Source organism: Antechinus flavipes, chromosome 6 (genome assembly GCF_016432865.1).
Source record: "Antechinus flavipes isolate AdamAnt ecotype Samford, QLD, Australia chromosome 6, AdamAnt_v2, whole genome shotgun sequence".
NCBI classification, from domain to species: domain Eukaryota; kingdom Metazoa; phylum Chordata; class Mammalia; order Dasyuromorphia; family Dasyuridae; genus Antechinus; species Antechinus flavipes.
This window is the reverse complement of record NC_067403.1, coordinates 83,322,050-83,347,850: the sequence shown is the minus strand read 5'-3', so window position 1 is coordinate 83,347,850 and position 25,801 is coordinate 83,322,050. Positions and strand designations below refer to the sequence as shown.

At 38.6% G+C, this 25,801-nt stretch overlaps 1 long non-coding RNA gene across 1 annotated transcript; it reads left to right on the top strand.

Annotated features, from left to right (window-relative positions):
• The first annotated feature begins 505 nt into the window (after positions 1-505).
• Positions 506-3,042, top strand: LOC127541763 (uncharacterized). Its single transcript, XR_007948466.1, has 2 exons — positions 506-1,986; positions 2,533-3,042. It is a non-coding gene; the product is annotated as an uncharacterized LOC127541763 (long non-coding RNA).
• The last annotated feature ends 22,759 nt before the right edge of the window (positions 3,043-25,801 follow it).

Genomic DNA, 25,801 nt, shown 5'->3' with positions numbered 1-25,801 from the left:
CTTCCTTTTTCACTTTTCCCTTCTCACTTTTCAATGAGGTGGGAGAAGTTTCACCATAGATTGAATATGTCTAAAATTCTTCTCTTAATGCCAATTCTGAAAGCAGTAAAATACTCACTATTTTCATCCCTCTCCATTCTTTCTCTCAGATATACTAGGTTTTCTTTGCCTCTTCATGAAATGTAGTACCCCCACTTTCCCTTTTTTCTAGTACAATGTCCTTTCCACATCTAGTTTCTAGAACAAGGTATACATGTATTCTTTATACATCTTTACAGCCGAAATATAGTTCCCAAGATTAATCTTTACCTTTTTAGATTTCTCTCGAGTTCTGTGCTTGTAGATCAAATTTTTTGTTAAGTTCTGGCTTTTTCATCAGAAATAGATGAAATTCGCTTATTTCGTTGAATGTCCATCTTCTTCCCTGGAAAAAAGATGCTCAATCTCGCTGGGTAAGTTATTTTTGGTTGCATACCAAGTTCCTTAGCCTTTCGGAATATCATATTCCAGGCCCTTCGATCCTTTAATGTGGATGCTGCCAGATCCTGGGTGATCCTTATTGTGGCTCCTTGATACTTGAATTGGGTTTTTCTAGCCGCTTGCAGTATTTTTTCCTTTGCCTGAGGGTTCTGGCATTTGGCCACTATATTCCTTGGTGTTTTGATTTTAGGATCCCTTTCAGTAGGGGATCGATGAATTCTTTCAATGTCTATTTTACCTTCTGTTTCTATGACTTCTGGGCAGTTCTCTTTGATAATTTCCTGGAAGATAGTGTCCAGGCTCTTTTTTTCATCATACTTTTCTGGAAGTCTGATGATTCTCAGGTTGTCTCTCCTGGATCTGTTTTCCAGGTCTGTTGTCTTCCCCAGAAGGTATTTCACATCCTTTTCCATTGTTTGATTTTTTTGGATTTGCTTGACTGATTCTTCTTGTCTCCTCGAGTCATTCAATTCCAATTGTTCGACCCTGATTTTCAGTGAGGTATTTTCTTCACTCACTTTTTTAAGATCTTTTTCTAATTGTCCAATTGAGTTCTTTTGTTCTGTGGAATTTTTTTTCCATTTCGCCAATTTTGTTTTCCAGTTCACCAATCCTATTTTTCAAGGATTTGGTTTCTTTATCCACTCTCTCTTTAACTGACTTCTCCAGGCTCTTTTGCCAAGCCTCCCTCTCCTTTTGCAGAGCCTCCCTCTCCTTTTGCCAAGCCTCCCTCTCCTTTTGCAGAGCCTCCCTCTCCTTTTGCCAAGTCTCCCTCTCCTTTTGCAAAGCCTCCTTCTCCTTTTGCCAAGCCTCCCTCTCCTTTTGCAGAGCCTCCCTCTCCTTTTCCCATTTTTCTTCTAGCTCCCTTGTGAGAGCCTTTTTAATTTCCTCCATGAGATTCATCTGTGCTGAGGGACATATGGTCTCCTCCTTTGGGGATTCACCTGGGGACTGTTTATTTTTAGTCTCCTCAGGATTTGGAGTCTGCTCTTTATCTGTATAAAAGCTGTCCAGGGTTAGATTCTTTTTCAGTTTCTTGCTCATTCTGTCTATTTATCAAAGACAAACTATCAAAGAAACAGAAGGAAAAAAACCCCTTGATTGGAGGCTGCTTTCTTTGGGGGAGGGGCAGGGTATTCGTGAGGCACGGGTCCTACTGTGCTATGGCGCCTGCGCGCTGAGATCCGAGCGCTCTGAGATCCGAGCGGGCTGAGACACTGTGGGGGAGGGGTGGCCAGGTCCCGAGAGACTCCAGCTGTTTGGGGTTGTATTCTTCACCCCCGGTGTTTTTAGCTTCTCTGCTGGGCTGCTGACTTGCTCCTGTAGCAAAGCTCTCCCCGCAGAGACGGCTGCGATCGCTCCCCACCCCCTCTCCGCTCTACCCGGTTCTGAGCTGCTTTCTGTGCTCTGGTTGCAGCTGCTGCCCGCAGACTGCTTCCAAATACCGTCCCCGCCCTCGCGCAAAAACAGACCTTTCTTGACGAGTCTCAAGGATGGTTTCTCTTGGTAAGTAATTGTATGGTTTTTTTTCAGTCGAGCATTAATTCAGAGGCATGAAATGAAATGAATAGTGAGAGAAAAACACGGAGGTTACACAGACGTGTATTTCCTCTCCGCCATCTTGGCCGGAAGTCAGCTATTCATCTTTGAAGCCAGAGAGTGGTATTAGGAGGGAGCAATTCTAACTGAAAGCAAAATCACTTTGTGTCCAAATTCTCAGCAGTAGAGTTGCTATCTACAGTAGTGGAGAACAGAAACTTAAGTGTCCGAGTTCTGAGGGATGGGGAGTGATGGGCACAGACTCTGAGTTGGAGCACAAGGTAGCCATCATGCTACCCCAAGCCACGAACCTCAGAAAATCTAAAATTGGATTGCGTTCCATTCTTGAAACTTGGAAATGGGGTCTGTCTGCCCCCAAAACCACCCCCCACACCCCCGTCCATTCAAAAGTAATACCCCATGCCCTTTTGTTTCTTTCACCATGGCTAAGGCAGGATCGGATTTTCCCTCCCTAATTATATGTGGTGTTTCCCCACCCCCTCCTGTTCTTAGGTAATCGTGCTGTCCACGAGACTCCTGAACTCACTTAACAGTGCCGAGCTGTTATTTGCAACGGATCGACTTCATCCAGACGTTGGCATCTGAGCCAGAGCCACCTACTATAAGAGAACAGAAGACTTAGCCGGTCTGGAAAGACCTGCTCTATTGTCTGACAACTGTTGAGATATATTTCCCAAACTGAGCCTACCCTGTTACTAACTGTAACTGTGGGAATAACTGAATTTTGGCTGAAGGCCTTCGATAATGGAGAGGGGGGAGGGGGAGGAATGTTCTGTTGCTAAGACTGTTGCAATGTTATGTTGCCAAGATTATTGAAATGTTATATTATTGAGATTGTTACTGGTTTTAAAATTTTTTCTTTTTCTGTTTCTGAAGTTGAGATGTTATATTGAAATTGTTACTGATTTTTAAAAAAAGTCTTTTTCTGTTTCTAAAGCTAAAGATGTTATATTGTTGAGATTGTTACTGGTTTAAAATAAAAATCCTTTTTCTGTTTCTAAAGGTGTCAAGCTGTCATTCATTCGCTCCCACATGATTACTGATATTTCCCAGTTTCTTCTGTGCTATCTGGTGATTAGACTTGCCGGCTCGTTAATCCTAAAGAAATACTTATTGGCAAACTTATTAGATAAATTAAATTTTTTTCCCCTATTTGCAGCTAGTCAATACAGCCGATGGGTAAAGCCTGGCTATCTGCATTTGAGAATAAGGGAGAGAGGCAGATGTGTTCTTCTTTGAGATTGTGAAACAACTGTAAGCAGGACCTTTGCAATCAGAGACTGGGGACCGTCTGAAAGTCTGGAGGAAAGAGGTAGTGGGGGGTTGGGTTAGCAACCAGAAAAGTCCCTGGGAAGCTAGGAACTGGACCTCCTGAAGTCTTTTGGATCTTTCTGGAGGGGCAGAGCAGCCATTCCACACCGGGGAGGCAATTCAGAATGATAGGGACTGGCTTAGAGATTCGCATCCCGGTGCTTCCTCTCTGCTCTAGGGGAAGGCTGAGCCAGAAAATAATTGGTCCCCACAGGCATGTCCTAGAGGCCCCCCCCCCCCACATTCCCCTTTTGAAGTTCTCTTCTGCCTGATTTTTGCTCATTCAATCTGTATGGCTGAAATGTAAAGCTTCTGTTTCTGAAAATCTAACCTTTCATCAGAAGGTGGGAACCTCAACCCAACGGATGAAGGGCTAACGTAAGAGTCCCAGAAAAGCAAATGGGTGCTCTAGAGCCGGCATGATTGGAGATGGGAAAACCCCATCTGATTTGATTCCATCGTTAATGGCAAACCTGGGTTAGCCACAAAAGATGTTTGCCCTGATTGATAAAGCTGGAACAATACCTCTTGTGAATTGATGTACAGGCCGTGGCAATAAAATGAAACCAAACAAACTCCCAAGCAGGCTGCAGCCTTAATTGGCTGAAGGGCCCCAGAAGGCACCGGACAAGCCAGTCAAGCCGGCTTCCAGAACAAGTCGTTAGCTTGGGCTTGGGAAGCCTCCTAGGGTGTGGAAGAGGAGGTCTGGATTTCTCTCTGACAGCACCTTCTCATCCTTCGACTTGGGCTTTCCGTTCTGGCTTTTGGGGTTGGATGGTCTTATCTACAGAAAACTGCCGCCTTGAGGGCAGAAACTGTTTGAGTTTGGCCTTTGTAGCTCTGCCATTTTTCCAATTCAAATCACTTCAATTTACCAACATTTATTAAGGAAGGAAACAAGCATTATTAAACTCCTACTATGTATCAAGCTCCCCATTACCTTCCTGAATTCCCCAAAGATCATATCGCCATCTTCCAAATAGAAGATTTTGGGTTAGATGTGTTTTTCAAGTATTTGTATGACCAAGCATTTATCATCCATATTGTATGCTGGTCAACACGAAGGAAAACAGTAGATGATTTGAATAACTTTTTAAAATAAATAATTCACCTTTTTAGAGGGGCTCAAGGGTAAAAGAAAGAAAACTAGATTTGGTGTTTCAGAGATCGGAGTTAAGATCCCAGATTTGATGTCTCTGAAAAATGGTTTCATCATCTGTAAAATGAATGGATGGGACTATATGGTCTCTTCTTTTCAAAATATACACTATAGTTTCTTATTTATAAAATACACATGATTATCAGTATTATGCATGATTATTATATATTGAATTTACACATGTTTTCCCCAGAAACTTTCCCTATATATAGTAAAGCCTTAATTAATCAGAATGCTTAGATAATATTAGTCTGAGCTTGATTTACTTTTGTATAGCAGAATTCATTTTCAATTCAATTGATTGAATTAAAGCTTAAACAGAAAAGTGTATCTGTTGGAAATCTTTCAGAAATATAATATTCCATTTCCCTGCCTTGGAAAAGAGTGCTTGAGAAGGATGTCTTGCCATGTGTCAGGATCATCATTCTGATCACCTCCTTGGGATAGCAGCACGGCCCCGGCCCTGGTGTGGTCCGCAGGACTCACAGGACTTAGCTGGATGCTCCCTAGCTTTTCACTCTGCTTCAGCAGCCCCTGCACCTCTCCTTCCTAGGCTCACTTCAAGGCCTTTCCCTTTCCTCTCTGAGTAAGGCTATTCTGAGTCATTTTGCATTTTCTCCCCTCCACCCGGGCTCTGGCCACTGCCTTCCTTTGGATCAAGTACCTTCCTCTGAGTCTCTTGGAAATTGGAAATATTATTTGTGCCTCCTTTCCCTCTGCCTTTGCAGCACGGAACCTGACAATAAAGTTAGCATTTATATGGCCCTTTCCTGTTTGCAAAGTGCTTTATAAGCGTTCTCTCAGTTTGTCCTGAGATGCAGGTGCTATTACTATCCCCGTTTTCCCTGGTGGGGGAAACTGAGTCAAGCGGGTTTGAACTCGTCGTCCTGACTCCTGACCCAGAGCCCTGTGCGCTGGACCCCACAGGTGCCTCCGAGTGCACTGGACTCCACGAGTGCCTCCGACTGCACTGGAGAAAGCGAGCCCTTACAGACCAAATTACATCTAGGGTCTGACTGATCTCGCCCCAGAACTGAGCCATTGCTTCACAATTAAAATGCTGACTCTCAGTGGGGCTGGAGAGAACACGAGCTATGCAATGATCCAGGAGTCCTCGGGTTCGCCTTGCCCCTTAGGAAGACCGTACCCTGCCCTTATTGTCACCAGAAAACTGGTCCGAGGGCCCGGTCTGCTTTGGAGTCGCCACGCTGAAATCAATCTGTGACTGTCCTCTTGCCCTCTCCCGAGCTCCACAAGGGCAGGATGTAGGCTGGCATCCCTGGCAGCCCGCCTGCCAGCGCTGAGCCAGGCACTTCTCTGAGGAGGTTTGCCAGGCCAGCCTGGCCCAGGGACAGACTGGTGCCGACTGCTCCGTGCTGGCGGAGCTGGCCCCGGCCTAGCCTCCCGGAGCCCAGAGGGGCCTTGTGCCCTGGGGAAGCCTCAGAGCCAGAGCTATGGGACATCATCCCTTCGTCACACCTCCTCTTCTCCCCTCCTCCCACCTCCTCTCTTCTGATGTTGTTGGGTTTCACCCCAGAGTGCTCCCTCTTCCGTTAAGGACCCCCAGGAAAGACTAAACTGGTGATGGCCCAGAGATAGGAAGCAGTTTTTTTCTCTGTGAAATGGAACAAACTAAATGATCCTAAAGCTCAGTTTATATACCCCTTTCCTCTCCTCTCCTCCTACTCTTTCTCTTCTTCCTCTTCTTCTTCCTCATTCTCATCCTCATCCTCTTTTTCCTTCTCTCCTCCTCCTCCTTTTTCTATCTGTCTTGCTCTCTGTCTCTCTGCCATGTCTCTGCCTCTATCTCCTCCCTCTGGCTTTGACTCTCTCTCTCTCTCTCTCTCTCTCTCTCTCTCTCTCTCTCTCTCTCCTCATCTTTCACTGTTTCCCCCCCTCTCTCTTCCTCCCTGTCTCCTCACCTTCCTATTGTAGCTCTGACATTGTCACACCCCAGGAGGGGGGCTGAGCTATTAAGAGACAAGAGGAAGATGCTGTCAGAGGGGTCCTTCCTCCGGGACCAGACTGAGACCGAGGTCCAAGAGGAGCCTAATAAGAGGCCCCGAATCTCCTCGCGCGCTCGGGGAAGTGCCCAGAGCTCCTGCCTCCCCGCACACAGAGCCACAGCTGGAAGGAGTTTCGGTGACGGTCAGGCCCTTCCTTTGTAGATGCTGGTGGCCCCCGGCAGCCTCACTGAGCCGGGACTACAGACTTCCAAGGGCTGACGCCATACTCAGAAATCCGTGCACACACAAGGCCCACCCGGGTGGGAGCGCCCTTGTGCCCGCCTGGCTGAGGTGGTGAGGGATGGGGGGCAGTGGGTGCCAGTCCGTACATTTAGCTGGAGAGAAAGGCGGCTGTCAGAGTGCTGGCTGGAGGAGGGGTGCTGACCTCTCAGAACAGGGGCTTTGCAGAGGCCCGGACTTCCGGGGCGGAGCCAAGATGGCGGAGCAGGCACACACGACTCTCTAAGCTCCTCTCATCCCCCTCATAACCAACTATTTAATCCAGCCTTAAAAAAAACACTTCACTGCTTAAATTCATGAAGAAGAGAAGCACTACAACTTACCAGCCGATCCGGAAGCTCGCCAGGAAAGGTTTGTCCTGAGGGGCCAGGAACAGACTAGCACAGGCAGCAAGAGGCTAGTGTCCTGAGCAGACCAGGGGCGGGGGTGATCTCTGTGGCTAGAGAAGTTATAGGGACCACTCTGCTCTAGGCTAACTGCTCTGCCTTGACTACAAAGCAGTAAACTGGCAGAGAAGTTAAAGCCTAAAACTGAGGGTCCTCTAAAAAACGCCAGAACCTAAGGAGATCTGGCTGTAACCCCTCAAACCCGGAAGTGACTCAGGCAGACTTTACCGCAGCCCTGTGGCCACATCCGGCAGTTCGAGGCTTTTGCGGGGTCAGTTACTAATCTGCACAACAGGGGGGCCCAGCCTGGGCAGCCTCTGATTGGCAGTGTGGGGGGCTCGGCCTGGGGCAAGAGAACCCCCCCAGCTGACTGTGCTTCCCGAGCAGACACTTCCAGTCCCTGCAAATCCATTCACTGCTCAGCTGCTAATACCCACAGCCCCAGGGCAGGGTTTGGCTTGGGAAGTGAAACTCTCACTGCTCAGTGTCTAGCCCCAGGGCAGGCGTTATCTCACACAGCTGAGGTTCTTTGCAAGGCACTTTCCCAGCCCGGCCCTGCAGGCCTGAGTTACTTTTGGGTGGGGAACTCTTTCCCAGAGCACTCCAGTACCTCGATGCTTTTTGTAGCCTGTCGGCAGGACAGCTGCCCGTCCATATACCTTTCACTGCTCTGCAGAGGAAGCTGGTAACCTCCTGGCTCTGAAGGCAGACTTTACAGGCTTTAACAAAATGAGTAAAAAAATCAGAAGAACGATTGATAGTTTCTACACAGAAAGTGAACAGCTTTTCAACCCTGAAGAGACTAATAGCAGACAGGCTCCAGACGATTGTTGGTCTCCAACACAAAAGGCTCTCCTAGAAGAGACTAGTAAAAACCTTAAAAGAGAGCTAGAAGAGAAATGGGGAAAGACACATAACTCACTAAAAGAAAAATTTAAATGTGAATTGGAAAAGGTAAAAAATAGAGTTTGTGAATTGGAAAAAGAAAATGACTCACTAAAAAAAAAAAAAATTAATGAAATGGAAAAAAATTCCATAGAGCAAAACAACTCAATTGGACATATACAAAAAGAAGTAAAAAAAGCTAACGAAGAAAATACCTCACTAAAAATTAGAAGTGAACAAATAGAAATGACTGATTCATTGAGACATCAAGAATCAGTCAAGCAAAACCAAAAAAATGAAAGATTGGGAAAAAATGTCAAATATTTACTTGGAAAAACAACAGACCTGGAAAATAGATCTAGGAGAGATAACCTGAGGATCATCGGACTACCAGAATATTATGATGAAAAAAAGAGCCTAGATATCATTTTACAGGAAATCATCAAAGAGAACTGCCCAGAAGTAATAGAACCGGAAGGGAAAATAGGCGTTGAAAGAATTCTTCGAACACTTTCTGAAAAAGACCCTAAAATAAAGACTCCAAGGAATATTGTGGCCAAACTTCAGAATTTTCAGACTAAAGAAAAAATTTTACAAGCAGCCAAGAAAAAACAGTTCAAATACCGAGATGCAACAATAAGGGTCACTCAAGATCTGGCTGCCTCAACATTAAAGGATCGAAGGGCTTGGAATCAGATATTCCAAAAGGCAAAAGAACTTGGAATGCAGCCAAGAATAAACTATCCAGTGAAGCTGAGTATTTTTTTCCACGGAAGAAGATGGACATTTAATGAAATAGAGGAATTCCATCTGTTTCTACGGAAAAAAACCAGACTTAAACAAAAAATTTGATCTTCAACAACAGGAATCAAGAGAAGTAGAAAAAGGTAAAAGGAACTCTTGAGAACTGTATTTCTATTGTGAATATACATAAAAACCATATGTATAATTTGATTTTACCGATATAACATAAAAAAGGGAAGTAGAAATGGAAAGGGGAAAGCGTCAGAAAAAGGGAAGAAGGGAGATAAAAAGAGGGAAACTACATGCGGCAATGAGGCAAAGGAAACCTATCATATATGAGGGAACTTAGAGAGGGGGAGGAACATTGTGTGAATCCTACTCTCATCAGAGTTGGCTCAAAGAGGAAACAATTGACATATTTGTTTTACACAGATTCTTCTCTCACTTCATTAAAAAGTGGGAGAGGAAAAGGGAGAAGGAAAAAGAGTAATAAGGGAAGGGTACAAGAAAGGGGAAGGGATTCAAAGGGAGGAGGGAGGGATACTTGTTCGGGGCCAAATCGGGGCACACACGGCAAAAGCAGGTCTCCTTCCTCCGCAATCTAAGCCCGCCCACCGCGGACTCAGCTTCGGGGTCCCCGGATCCCTTAGAAGGGAAATGACTAGACAGGGAGCCGGAGTTTACGGCAATCATTTATTTAAGCAAATGGAGGGGAAAAGAAAAGTCCCTTCGTTCTGCTCTGTCTGCAAGTCCGTGCTTCTTCCTTTTATCTCTCTAGGCTTCTCTTCCTGTATTTTCGATGGCCCCTCCTAGATCCTCCCCGAAGGTGGAGCTATGTTCCTCCTGTGCCCTCCCTCTGCCCTCGGCTTAGCCACGTAAGCCTTAGCCAACGTGGCAATTCCGGGTGGGTGGTTTTCGGACACGGAACCGCTCACTTCCCATTCAGGAGGTCTATTCTGGAGCCCCTCACAATTCCCCCTTTTTTGTTTTTTAAAGGGAGGAAGAGTTCAGCCTTTACATTCTCAACTATAGCACGGATCGCTTTCATGAACATAGACAATATGCAGGGCAGGAAACAGAATATAAGAGAAAGAAGCAGGAGCCCAATGCCTCCGATACAAAGCCAGTGAAACATATCATTTACAGTTAAGCCTTTCCACCAAGCAACTATTTTTGTACCTTGTTTTTCCCATTGTTCTGCATATTCTATAGAGACATTATACATTGCTTTGATAATCTCATCAAGTGCTTGGAGTTCTTGAGTAGCATTTGCTGCAACAGAAGCATGGGCAAGGATTTCTTCCAATTCCTTATACATTGTATTATTATAGGGGATGGGTGTTACACAAAGGGGATAGTATCGATAGTGACATTTCATTCTATTATATCTAATTAACAATTGTTGCTGCTGTACTACTATTTGCAATACGTGACTAAATTGGTTAGCTTGAGTGATCAACAATTGATCAATTTGCTCCTGATGTTTCCATGCTTTAGAATTTTCACTCATAAATTTTTGTAAGGAGGATGCAATTACAGTGATTTCATTTTGGAGATGTCGAATCTCAAATTGCTGATATATAATGAGAGCCAAATCAATAATACCTACAATTTCTGCCACAGGGTCAATTTCCCTCTTGGATCTCTGAATAAGTTTTTGTAGTACTTCATCAGCAGGGGAAAAAGCAAAAGGCAGGGCCTGTACTGTATGTACAACATAAGGAGGAACTCTAATTAAAAATATCGTCATTTTTTCTAAAACCTTATTTGGAGACAAATTATTAGTAATAGCCCAATGAGTCGCTTATGCTTTTGGCAAAGTAAGGGGCAGTACAGGGGACGCGATTGTGGTCTGGATCAGGGTGGCCAAAAGGATGCCTTGCAGCTGGCGATTTCTAGTATGATATTTATTTTTATTAAAGCTTTTTATTTTTCAAAACACATGCGTGGAAAATTCTTTAATATTAGCCCTTGCAAAGCTCTGTGTTCCAATTCCCTCCCTCTTCCCCCATGCTCTCCCCTAGATGGCAAGTAGTCCAATATATGTTAAACATGGTAGAAATATGTGTTTTCCCCGATATCCTTCTGCACGGGTTCTTCTGAGTGGCACCCATTGTTCTCTTTTTCCCTCTCCGTCATCTGTGGAAACACAAAGATACCCTCCGCCTCTCACAATTACTGGGTGAGGGCCATGCCATTTTCCTTCATGATCTTTCCACCTAACCTTTTTAAAGGTTGTGTGGGCTTCATTTTCTTTGGTTTTTGTATATTCTGTATACATGACAAAATCTTCCTTTTTTAGAAAGTATGGGTCTTCTTCCTTATAAGAGGCCATCTGTTTCTTTACTGCATTCCTTCTATCTGGATCTAAACCAAAATATTCTAGCCAAGGACTGATTTTTAAAATCTTCTCTACCCATTCCCTGCATACTTTTAAGTGTATTTTTACTCCATTGCTCTTACAAAGTTTATATAACTGACAAGCTAACACTCCTGTATCCTCTGGCTCAATTTTTGCTCTTATGAGCTTCTGACCCATCCCACTAGAATTTCTTCTAGGCTGTCTAGCCCTTCTCCGAACCGACCAGAGGTTTCAGAGGTAAGGAAGGCAGCGCTTACCTTTGCCTCGTTCCCGCGATGTCTCTTGCTCGGCAATCCTTGGTCCGTCAGGTCCTCCTTAGGTCCCTGTTCCGGGCACCAGTTGTTCGGGGCCGAATCGTGTTGAATCCAACATATGCCTACATATTTATACAATTATTGTGCATACAAGAAAAAAAGAGAAACAAAATAAAATGTAAGAAAACCACAACAAAAAGAGTGAGAATGTTATGTTGTGAACCACACTCAGTTTCCTCAGTCCTTTCGCTGCGTGTACATGGCTCTCTTCATCACTGAACAATTGGAACTGGTTTAAGTCATCTCATTGCTGAAGAGAGCCACATCCATCAGAACTGATAATCATATAATCTTCTTATTGCCAGCCACACAAAATTTTAACAGAGCAGTTATCATCCTGGGTCACAAGGTTTGTTCAGTGAATACATAACTGGAGAGTATATCAGTCTTTCTTAGTTTAAAGTTTCTGGAATGAAAGTAACTTGTAGAGGGGAGAGGGCACCTGAAGCCTGAAGGCTCAGAATACAGCCAGAGTTCATCTTGTGATTCTTTTGGAAGTACACAAATGTTACACTAGTAACCTGAGTGTCCCCTCCCTCACTAAGGCAAACAATCTAATATAGTGTTTCTGAATGTTTTGTGTGTTATGAATCTCTGGCATTCTGGTGAAGCCTAAAGGCCCATTCTTAGAAGAATGTTATAAGATAAATGAAATAAAATACATGGATTACATAGGAAACCAATTATGCTTGGTGTTTTCTTTCTTTTTTTTTTTTTTGGTAAAGTTCACATGGCCCAGATTAAAAACTCCTGTTCTAAAGTAAAGTTCTTGAGACATGTATGGATTCAACTTTTAGAGAGTAAGTGCTGTTTAAGACATATTAACTATTCATAGAAAAGTGGAAAACAAAAAGGCATTAACAATACTGGCACCATTAGATATTGACTATTATTAAAAGCAAACCCTTTATGAAAGGTAAACATCTTCCTTTGATGGAATTAAAGCAAGTCTGGTTACAGGACAGAGCAAAAAAAAAAAAAAAAAACCCAGCTATTCCTCCAAGGATATTTGAAAATCTGAAATGTTAGATTTTCAAGCAATCTAACACAAGAACCAAACAGCATCTTGATGAGATGGAGATGCAGAAATGGAAGCTCTGAGAAATTGTGTAAAGCTGAGAGAATAGAAATGCCTGTTAAGTATGCCTGTTAAGGCATAGCTGCCAAAAAGAAAGGATCCAAGATTCTCCAAGCAAGATCAGCTAGGAAGAAAATCAAGGTTCAGGACAAAAGCTGTATTTCAGAAGCCAACTACAGACCTTAGAACTTTTTATTATTTTCTAGCATAATCTAGGTAGTACGTAGATCAAGTGCAAGATCTCGAGTTAGAAAGATCTAAATTCAAATTCTACTTATGATAGTTTGCTAGCTCTGTGATTCTGAGTAAGTCATTTCTTTTTGCAAGTGAATTGTAAAGAACCTAAGATAGAGAACCTAAGAATGATATGTGGAAACGGACAGGAGAAATCAGCAGTATGTCAGAAAACAGTCATGTTGAAATAAATCCTTGCCATAGTATGTGAAAGTCTTCAACATTTATTTGAGAATTGTTTTAATGCCCCAGTGATTCTAGTAGGAAAATAGTAATAGGATGAAAATTTTGCCTCAGTTTTCTCATCTATAAAATGAGGATAATAAAAGCACTTAACACTGAGGGTACTTATGAGGGTAAAATGAACTAATTTGAAAAGTTCTTGTGGAAGACTGAAACTTTTCTTCCAGGGCACAGGAAAGTCTGTTTACATTTCTCCATTTTGCATATTTACTTTGTCTTTATAAACAGTGTTTAACTATAACCTTTTGTTCTTGTTGCTGTACCTACTGTAAATAAAAAAATAATTGTGGTGGATTTGGAAGAAAGGGGGGAGGGAAGGGGAAAAAGAGAGAGAGAGAGAGAGAGAGAGAGAGAGAGAGAGAGAGAGAGAGAGAGAGAGAGAGAGAGAGAACAGAGAGACACAGAGAGAGAGAGGAAAAGAGGGAGAGAAGACAGGGAGAGAGGAAGAGAGGGAGAAAGAGAGAGAGGGAAAGAAGGAAAAAGGGAGAAAAGGAGAGAGAGACAGAGGGAAAGACAGAGACAGAGACAGACACACACACACACACACACACACACACACAGAGAGAGAGAGAGAGAGAGAGAGAGAGAGAGAGAGAGAGAGAGAGATCACACAGATGTTTTGTCATATTGCTGATAAAATCAGAAATTTTTTCAAATGCTAAAGAATTACAAATCTTTTGATATAACTTCCCAGAGTAGAAGAGGAGTACTTATACTAGGAAACCAATCTGAACAAGAAATTAATAGGAAAATGAAAGATATATAATAAGAATTATTAAATAGTAGTTCATCACATCATTTTTTTATTACTAGAATATCTAGAATTACTAGAATCCTAGAATTTTAAGACCTAGAAGGAACCTTTTAAATAATTTAGTTCAATTCCTCTTCTCTTGCACCAGTACTATTTTAACAATAAGGAGACAGACCTTCAAAAAATTTGGCTAATTAGCTTATCCAAAGTCAATGGACATTAGTTGAAGATCTGAGACTATAACCAAAGTTAGGGTTATGGACAACCCTAAACTTCTTCTTACTATACCATATATCCTTTTAACCAAATCCATTAATTCAAAAAGTTTCTATTGGCATTTTATGAGCTTAATTGCAAATAAAATAGATTGTTTCAATCAATTTATATTGTATTTTGGAAGCTAATACTTTGAAATACAATGTACAAATGCCTCCCAAGTATTAGAGACTAATAATAACCAATAAAAAGAATAACATAAATCTGTAAGAAAGGAGAGTTTTAAAATGGACATGATAAGCAGTTTCTGAGAAGTATAGGTGAAGAATGACTCAATGTAAGCTTTCTAAAACAAATTTTGTTTGTCTATGGCCACATGTGGAGAGAACAGATTGTGTTGATTTGGAAGTAGGATAGAATGGTTTGTTGGAGTGACCATCACAGGCATGGATGCTAATTAACCAAAACAGAGAACCTGAGAGGAATGCAAGTGAATGGATAGAAGAAACCAGCAGAATAACAGGAAAGACAGTTAGTTCAAGTTAGCTCTGGCTATAGCATGTAAAAGGCTTCAGCATTTTTCCAGTTCAGAAATTTCCATTTTATAAAAACTTTTTCTGCTGAGATTGGAAGGGGGAAAAACAAACCTCAAGAAGCAGTTGATTTTAGACAGTTAATTTCATAGTCAGTGTTTTTAGTCTGAAATGATTGAGTTCTTCCTATCATAAAGCTGAAAGGAGAATGGTAATGGTGGAAAATAGAGGGATTGACTGAAAAGTGGAGTTTTATTTCCCTGGAGGTAGAGTAAATGGCAAACATTTTTATAATGTGGTACAGTAAACACTTCAATTTCTTTTTTTCTTTCCTATCCTTCTCTAATTAATTGTTTTTCATTCTAAGAGTCAATGAAAGGATGAATTAAGAATTTATTAAGCATCTAATAAGCTTCAAGGATTATGCTAGGCAATGGGGCTACAAAGACACAAAGATTTTATATTCTATTTGGTATCTTCTGTTTGGTATGACTCTGAAATGAATTTATGGGGACTTGGGTAATGGTTTTAAAGATATGAAGACTCAGAGCTGAACCAGGACAGTAACAGGTTCCAAATTTCTATAGTATATGTGGGAAGAACCTGTAGTCCAGTGCTCCAAAATCTATGTTCAAAGCAAGAAGAACAAGAAAGGAGTGGATCATTGCTAGGTTAATGGCACAGAATTATCAGAACTAGTAAATGTTGTTTTGGTCCTGTTTTCTCAAAGTATCATTAGTCTCTGTCTTTGACAATGATGTATTTGGATTTAGTAATGTTTAGATTAAAAGGAAAAAGCCTATTAAATTGGCGCAATTTGGCAAATTGATACAAAGCTAGAGTTGGGGAGATAAAATGCCATAGGTGAAACAATCTAAAGGTATTTGAAAAGCCTGTGATGTAGTGGAATGCTGGATCTGGTCCAAGACCAAATTTGACAGTGATAAATATTTAGTCTTGCCTTTAGATTCAAAGATTAATTATACAGCTATAGAAGAAGGAAGAGCTACTTGGCAGTATACAAAACATATCTGGGGGCTGAGGTGACCACAGATTCAATATGAGGCTACAGTGTAATGCTGAAAGGAGAAAAAAGTCAATACATTTTAAGAATCCATTTAATTCAATTCATCAAACATTTATTAAGCTCTTGTTATGTCTAAGACACGCTACTAGAAGCCAGGGGATTCCAAGACAAGAACACAAAGGAAAACAAAACAGTCTCTATCTTCAAGGTGTTTACATTATACTGGGGGGAATGATATCTAAAAGATTCATAAATAAGTAAATCTATATTCAAATGGAAAGAGAGAGAGAGAGAGAGAGAAAGAGAGAGAGAGAGAGGGGGGGGGAAGGAGAGAACTACAATCTGGAACTTCTGATAAAACTTTAGCAAGTCAGTGTAAAGATGCAGGATGTGGAATCAGAAATCCTGGGTTCAAATTCTGCCTGTACCACTTACTACTTGTGTGACCTTGGAAAAGTGACAAACTGTTTGAACTTCAGTATCTTCAATGGTAAAATAAAAGGATGGAGTAGATGACTTCTAAAATCTCTGGCATCTCTGAATCTAAGATCCTAATAATCTGAACTTTGAAGAAAGAAGATGATTGTAAGCAGGGTAGATAAGGAGGGAGTGTATTCAAGAAAAGGAGAACAGCCATCTGAATACATAATCACAGGAGATGATATATGAAGTTCAGAATTTCAGTACAAAATGGAAATAATCTGATATACAGAGAAAGATACATTGAAGCCAGGTTGCAGATGGATTTAAATGTCAATGGGGGGGGGGGGCAACTGGATGGCACAGTAAATAGATCTCCCAAAGTCAGGAGGACCTGAGTTCAAATCTGGTCTCAGACACTTAATACGTCCCAGCTGTGTGACCCTGAACTAGTCACTTAACTCCAATTGCCTCAGCAAAAACAAAAAACAAAATGTCAATGGGAAGTTTGTAGTTAATCCTATAAAATAGGAAGACATTGAATTTTTTTTTTAATAGAGGAGTGACATAGTCACTTGGCTTGGGAAAATTATTTTGAAAGCTTTACTGACAAGGAATTAATTAGAGAAGTGGCCAAAAGGCTATTATTGTTATTGTTAGCAGGCTATTATTGTAATCTAGGAGAGAAGTTATGAGGACTTGAATCACTGCAGTGATTTTATCCTTAGAGAAGACGGCAGATTTGAGATATATTTTGCAAGTAGAATTGATAGGTTTTGTCAGTTGATTTATCATGGAGGATTGAAGGACAAGGAAGAGTCACATATGATTCTGGTGTTATGAACCTGATTGACCAGGAGGATGGTGGGCAGTATACTCTCAGAAGTTTAGGAAAGAGTGTGTTTGGGGGAAACAGTTCTATCTTGTGTATGTTGTGTGTGAAATAATCTTAGTGATGCCCAGAAAACAGTTAATGATAGGGGATTCGAATTTTAAAAAAGGTCAAGGAGTCAGAGATGATAAATTCGACCTATGAAGCGAATGTGATCATCAGGAGAGAAAGTATACTGAGAAAGGGGAAAAAGGGGACATAGGACATATTCTGAAGGGATGTTTATGATAATGGGGCAAGAACTAGTTGATGGTTTAGTAAAAACTGAGAAGCAAAGGTAAGACAGCTAGGAAAACCGTGGAAACCAAGAGCTTTGGTTTCCATCTTTTGACTACACTGTTGTTTAGATCACTTTACTACTTGCTTCTTGGATATATGCACCACAGTAAGTGGATGGGTTGGATCAATTAACTAGATATATAGATCACTGAAAAATGATGCTTTTGTGGCCATAAACTCCTTATAATTAATTATTTAGCTTATTATTGGGAACCAGCAAGTCAAATCAATCAGCAAACATAATCAACTTAGATTCTATGCTGAGCAATTCAATACAATTCAGTTCAGTGCAAAAATATAATTCTATAACTATTTTGTACTATTTTACTATACTCCAGGCACTGGGTTAACAATGCAAGGGGAAAAAATGAACTCAAGGTGCTGGTATTCTATTGAAGGGTTAGGGTACACACACAGATAAATAAATACAAAACATATGCAAAGTAGGGAAGGTTTTTGGAGAGAATCATGGACAAATGGGGGCATCAAGTAAAGCCTTATATGGGAATTGGCACTTGAGTTGAATATTGAAAGCAGCTAGAGATTCCATGGAATGGAAGGGGAAAAAGAAAGCCCTGAAAACATGTGAGGGGGGAGGGGAAGAGAAGCTACAAAATGACACAGAGTGGGAGGTGGACTACCATGAAGAAGTCCCAAAGTAAGTAATAAAAAAAATACTTCTAGGAAGATCATTTGGAATCATTTTGTGCAAAACACTCTTTTAGTCTCTGAGAAAGGAGGGTTAAGAACGAGAAATAGTATGCATCTTTATATTAGAACATATGTTCAAGTGTTCATATCAGCTTGTTGGAATGCTTGACCTTTTTCAAGATTAATTTTATAAGTTACCTCTTCATGAAGCTTTTCTGGTCTTCCCATAGCTACTAATTTCATCTTTTTCTAGGTGACCTTGCAGATAGCTAGGTGTCACTGCAACTGGAGTTTAAACAAAATTGAGTTCAAATCTAGCCTCCATTTATTTCCTGTTTGACCCTGAGAAAATTAATTTCTGCCTGTCTGAATTTTCCTCATCTATAAAATGGGTATAATAATAACACTCACCTTGTTGGCTATTGTGAGATTAAAATGAGATCATATCTGTCCAGCCCTTTGCAGATGCTAAAGGTTATATTTTTGTTGTTCAGCTACCATCATTCATGTACAACTCCTTGTGACCCTATTTGTGGTTTTCCTGATAAAAACACTGGAATAGTTTGTCATTTCCTTCTCCAAGTCATTTTATAGATGAGGAAATTAAGGCAAATAAAGTTAAATTATTTGCCCAGGATCACACAGTGTTCTAGGCCAGATATGAAACCAGGTTTTCCAGACTCCACACTTGTCACTTTCCACTTAGATGCTTATGACTATATAAATCCAAGCTACTGTATAGTCTTTGTATGGATTTTAAAATTCCTTATATCTGAGTATGTTTTTTCCGTTATTAAAAATGCTCATTGATGAGCATAAGGAGTGTTATTTTCTTTTGTTTTTGTGTGCAAAATGCCTGGCACAAAGTAAGTATTAAATATATAGTTATTGATTGCTGTGGGATTATTTGAAAGACATAAGATGAAATGTAAACAAGCAAAAAATAAATCAAACTAAAACAGATTTTTTGAAAGTGTCTAGGAAGAATGTATTTTTCTTACCATAAGAAATTTGCCCTTTCAAAAATTTGTCTTTTCTCTTTTGTTTGCCCATATAGACAGTTACTGACTACGATTCCATTGTCATATTTCAAAGACACAAGAGACCAAGAAATGACAGTACCACAGAGAGCCACATGAGTAGTAGTTTAGTAACTGAGTAAAACAAATTACGGGATCAGGGTGGTGTGAGGATCAGGGATTCTAAAAATTTAGATAGTATGTCAAAGGAGGCAGCAGGAAAATGATACAAGGGGATTTTTACATCTTTTGTAAGTAGGTAGTCAAACCTTGTTTTGTAAAATGAGCTGGGAAGAGGAAATGGTAAGCCACTCCAGTATCTTTACCAGGAAAACCCCAAATGAGGTCACAAAGAGCTGGACATGACTGATGATGACTAAACAACAAAAATATATAACCTTTAGTATTTGCAAAGGGTTGTACAGATATTTCATTTTATCTTCACAATAGCCATCAAGGTAAGTGCTATTGTTATACTCATTTTATAAATAAGGAAACTGAGCACTAAACCCATAGTTTAAAGTTTAGATTTGGATTTGAATTCAAATCTGACCTGAGACACTTACTTACCATGTGATCCTGGAAAGGTGATTTAACTTCTGTGTGCCTCAGTTTTTTCAACTATAAAATGGCAATAATAATAATAATAATAATAATAATAATAGTAATAAATATCAACCTCCCAAGATTATTGTGAAGATCAGACAATATTAAGCACTTAGTACAGTATTTGGCACATTCATAAATGCATGTTCCCATCCTTTCCCCTCATGTCTATATAGGATGTGAGAAATGATGTAAGCAAATTGGAATGAAGGTAAAACTGAGTCCACCCGACATGTGATGAATAGGCAAACTAAAATCAACCCAAAAGAAGAATTCTGATAAAGGGACATTTTTTCTGTACTCAGGTCTCCTCAAAGAGACAATGTCTTTGTATCATTATTAATTTTCTAAAAGCACCTTGGAAATCTTGCCCTTTTATGAATGAAATGAACAGCATTAAATTTCATAGAATCATGACATAATGGATCAAGAGTTAGAAGACCTTGCAGAAGCCATCCCTTTCATTCATTCATGAGAAAAATGAAGCTCAGGGAAGTTAACCGCTTGGAATAACACTAAAGGAAGAAGAGCTAATCATATAGCAAGTGAAGAAACAAGATTTAAATTCTCATTGCCCAAAATCACACGAGTAGGAGAGGACACAAAATCATATCAGAGGTAGACTACTTTTAAAAGAATTATTCACAAAGATGCAAAAAATAATTATGGGTTTGAAGAAAAAAGCTCTCTGAGCACTTTAGAGGTAGAGCTCTTTCTGGAGATCTTATAGAACCTCTCAATATAATGCAAAGTTTTGAATGATCAATTTGTAATTAACTGTCATTTTAGAGGAGAGAATTATTTTAGCATGGAATTAATGTTAACCAATATATTTTATAGACATGTATATATATGAGTATATGTTATTATATGTACAAACACATATACACACAGTTATTTTCCCTACCTTTAATTTGATAAATAAAACAAGGTTAATGATTTTTTCTTTTCCATTGTAATCTTTTATGGGCAAAAGATTATTTGTTCCAATAGGCATTTAATATATTAATTGTTTAGGTACTTTGGGGAGGTCCTGAGGCAAAGCTTTTTATTTATAATCTGAAAGTGTATTATGCCATTTCAAAGAGAACCTGTTGGAATTGGAATGAAGTTATTTAACACTTATTTAACAGCAAGATAAATACTTGAGAGTGGCAGCAACAATTTTTGTTCCAGTCATGCACTTGTCCATGCATAGGAAAGCAAAAATATTATTAAAATAATATTAATATCATAAAATAATATATTAATAATGATATATAATATTAAATATTATTTTAAAATAACTCTGGTAAAGCATCCTGGGCAGTTTTTATTAACACTACTAATAAATAGAATATATTAAGTTCTCACTGTAGCTAATAAGAATTATATGCAAATATCCCTGGAAGGAAGTAGAATATTCTCCTTGGATTGGTCTTCTAAAACATTTGAAGTGATATTTTATCTGTTTGGTTTGATTTTCCTATAAAATTTTATAATATAAGTTACTGCAAAAAGCTTAAAATCCTAGATTAATGGGTACAATATCTGACATTCTTCTTAGCAATGAATAAATCACTCTTTATTCAGATGTCAGTCTTTATTATAACAGTCTTGTACATGCTGTTCCTCCATTTTTGCTTTTCATACCTACATTTACCATGGTATATGTAATGAATTTCCTGATTTTTTCATCTACATATTTAGTTGTGTCTCTTCCTCATTTCCATTCATCTGTTCCTCTACCCTCCCTTTTTTCATCTATGTTAATTCATTCATTCATTCATTTATTTATTTGAACATGTACTAAATATGTATTATCTTCTGTTAGAACCCTCTATTAGGGACCTACGATGAAATAGAGTTTGGATGATATCAATTCCATCTGTCTAAAATGGGTCAGATTTGTTTAAGATTAGGTCAGGGGTAATTCCCATAAGTGACCTGGATATGAGGGTATAATGTAAAAAGAAGATTAAATTGGGTAACTAAGGCTGAGTTCTAGAGATCCCCAAGAACAAGCAGATTTGAAAGTGCTGTTCTAGACTCAGAGACAAACATTATTAATTGTTTTTCCAAAGTTCATCTTGTCTCTTTTCCTTCCCTTCTTAACTGACTTCATTTCTTTCCTTCTTCCTCTCTTTCATGTTTCTATATCACATTTATCACTCCTTTTCCCTCTTTCTAACAAAATTTTATCTTGGGCTTCAGAGAGACATTGGGCTTCATTATGAGAGACATTACAGTCCAATTTCCCAATTTTTTCAAAAACAAAGAAGATTCCAAGTTTCATCCAAAGTATTCTCATCCACATTCATTACCTTTCACATTTATAAAAATCTTAATTATTTGAATATAAAATGTTTTCCTAATAATAACAACAGTCAATTGCATTGGAAAGTTGTACTATTTGTCTTTTGAGACCATACTAATGTGTGGTGATCCAATATCTATATGTGAAGTAAATAAATCACATGGCATGTTCTATCTATGCCTTTCTAAGAATTGGATTGGCCTTGACATTTTTTATGGTGCTTAGATAAGATTGAAATTGGTTAGATCAGAGAAAGTGAAATGGATCCACAAAATCGTTTTCTTGATGAAATCTTTCTTCTTTCCCTATTCAGGCAGGCTGTTTTAATGTTCTTGTGACTAAGTTCCATCAAAGTTAGGATTTTGTTGTTATGTCCTTTACAGGTATGGCAACTTCAAATTTGTGCTATTTAATACCAACTTTACAATAACTTTTTAGCATAGATACTGCAGGGGTCTATCTTCCTTTTAAATATGAGAAAGCTGAATTTTAAAGAGGGGATCACACTTATCTATACACAGTTAGTGTCAGAGAAGAGAATTACAATCCACCTTGCTCCTGACTCAAATGTTACCAAGATTTTTGGCTATTGTCAGGCAATCATCATGGGAGAAAGCAAGTTAACATATCCTTCTGCCTTGCAAAGCAGGATAAGATCATAAAAAGATGTAAATTTTTAAACTTTGGGTTTAAGCACTTCTATTCCCTTTTTAAGCAGTACCATGCCAACAATAATGATTTTCTTGGGAATTAGAAGAAAGGAAACACCTTATTTCCTTTGCTGTAAGATAAATTTCCTAAGTACCGGAAAATTCATTAAAGATTACTTGAAACTTATGGGCCTTTTGTTCTCTGCTGTTTTTATGATAACATTTTTGCTCATATCTTTTACTGCCAAAAGAAATCTATGTATAGAACAGTGGAGAAGAAAAAAATTGTACTAAGGATTTTGCTGTAGGTTTTATTCTTGAAAAAATCCAATATTTTTCCTTGGATGTCTGAGAGTGTGGGCAGGATGTTGAAGGAATAGAAAAATCAAGTCTGAATGCTCCATTTTGAAGCTGAGATATGTTAAGGATTAGTGAAGTAGACATATAAGGACTTTGTCAAAGATAACCTTTCAAAATCAATTTTATACATACATTTTTCTTTATAATACAAGTTATTGACTAAAGAGAGATCAAGACCTGAGGAGTGTATCTCCATAGCATATAAGCATTAGGGAAATATTTCTACAATTGTGACCTTTTGGCTATAAAAATGAGTTTGCTTATGAATATGTAAATCTGAAATCCAATTTTCTCCTTTATAAAGCTGTCACAATATATCAATTATCAGTGGTAGACAACTGGCTAGAAGGGACAGGAAATTGTGACAACAGAAAGAATGTCTGAATTTCCCTACTCTGGCCTCTTCCTTTTGCTGAGTTAGAAATGAGATGTCAGAATAGCACAGTTAATAAGTCAATATATTTGAATTTGCTTCCACCAACTTTGTGTAATGCATTTTTAAAGGTAAAGTAATACAGAACAGGCTAGATGTTACTACTTTTTGAGTAGAAGTATGATAGAATCAATCAATCAATAAGCTTTTTTATAATGTAGAGACAAGATCTATTTTTGGTGCCAGAGATACAAATGTAAAAATGAAACAGATTCTGGCCTCAAGAAACTTATATTCTAATTATGGAATATTATTGTTCTGTAAGAAACGACCAGCAGGACGATTTCAAAGAGACCTGGAGAGACTTACATGAACTGATGCTGAGTGAAATGAGCAGGACCAGGAGATCATTATATACTTAAACAACAATACTATATGATGAACAATTCTGATGGACGTGGCCATCTCCAGCAATGAGATGAACCAAATCAGTTCTAATAGAGCAGTAACGAATTGAACCAGCTACACCCAGAGAAAGAACTCTGGGAGATGACTATGAACCACTACATAGAATTCCCAATCCCTCTATTTTTGTCCACCTGCATTGTTGATTTCCTTCATAGATTAATAGTACACTATTTCGAAGTCCGATTCTTTTCATACAGAAAATAACTGTTTGGACATGTATACTTATATTGTATTTAATTTATAATTTAACATATTTAACATGTATTGCAACCTGCCATCTGGGGGAAGGAGTGGGGGGAAGGAGGGGAAAAATTGGAACAAAAGTTTTGGCAATTGTCAATGCTGTAAAATTACTCATGCATATAACTTGTGAATAAAAAGCTATAATAATAATAAAAAGAAACTTACATTCTAAAAAGGGAAACATATTCAGATATAGATACCAATATTTTATGCAAAAGAAACAAGGACTTTTGCTACCATTGGGTAGTAGCATTTGTTCTGTAATTTATAAGTTTAGAGGGTTTTTTTTTTTTCCTGAGAGATTAAGCAATTTTCCTAGAGCAAATATAACTGGTGGTTTTGTAATAGCTGTGCCCAAAATATCAAAGGATCCTTGAGGCCCTTCCTAAAAGTAGCATTTCTATTTCTATAAAATGTGTATGTTGAGGGAATTTTTCTTGATTATCATAGGATTATGAGGTCATAGATTTAGGGCTATAAGATACCTCAAAGGTCATCTAGTCTGTCTTTCTCATTTACAAATAAGAAAACTGTGGTAATCCATTCTTCTCATTAAATGAAATTAAATAGAGGATAGTGTTTTACAAAATTTTAAGTGCTAAAATATCATTTATAATTATTATTTATCATCTCTGCCAAAATTCTAAGGAAAGATAACCTCACTGTTCAACAACTATACTAAAGACTGTTTTGTTCATAAAACTTTACTAAAAGTGTACAAAACTAGACATTTAGTACAAAATAGACTAAGATAAATTTGTTGGAAATTTGATTTGCCAAAGAAAAGACATATTTTTTTTCTAACAGATGTATGTTCTCAAGAGATAAGTGGTGCAGCTTTACAATGCAATTAATATATTTTTGTAGAGAAAAGTGAAGGAAAAAATTACATCAAGAGGCAAAGGACATATCCCAAAAGTATGACTATTATTTTCCATATCAATGTATGTTAGAAGGGAAATTTTTCTTAGGAATTTACAAACAAAATTTACAAACAATTCTGAAGTTACCAATGAAAACAAATGAAGGAAAAAAAATGAGAAGCTGAAATAGATATTATAAAATTAACTTTTCAATGAGCTTCGCTATTAAGACATTCTACTTTTCTAAAGTGAAATCTCATGTGACTACAACATGGTGGCTATTCCTGAGAACTTACATTGTGAATTTACACAGATCCTCAAGCCCTTGCTCCCTTAAATTATTGTCAACCTCACCCTGCAAAGTCTCAACCTTGTATTATTCCAACTATATGCTTTCTTCATTCTCATTCACATTCTGTTGAATAAAATTGGAGAAAAATCACAAAACTGTGCTATTTGGTTCCATTAAATATTTAGGTTTCATGATGTCAACTGGATCCTTAGTTTTTTGTGTCTCCTGAATTAATTTACAATACAATCCCCATAAAGTTTTTCTAAGCTTTTTTGTCTCTTCTCATAACTCCCTAGATCACATTACCTTGGAAGCATCACTCCCAAACTCCCAGCTATGAAAACAACAGTGTGAAAAAGCCTGAAGCTTGAGACAGTGCTACTTGTACTTCAAGGATCATGTTGAGAACATGCTTCAACTTTAACTTGAAATTCAAAATCAAATATAGGCTGGAAAAAGTGATTAAACATCAAGAAAAGAAGCTATGAAAAGCTACAGTGGTTACAGGGAAGATCAAGACATATTCTTAAAGGCAATAAAAAAAAAAAAAAAACAATTACAACCAAAGCTTCAAAGGAAAAAAAGTAACTTGGCCTAATAAGAATTGCTAAAATAACCTTTTGAGATATTTTTCAAAATCAAAGTGGTAGGAAAAAAAAATACTTAAAGAAATGAGAGTGAGGGAAGAATATTAGGAAAAGACAATTAATAGTTTGGTAAAAGAGGCACAAAAATATCAAAGAAAGACCTTAAAATAATTGGTCAAATGAAAAATGAAATATAAAATTTCACTGAAGAAAATAATTCTTTAAAAATTAGAATAAAGTTAAAAGAATAATGAAATAGAAGAAAATGTG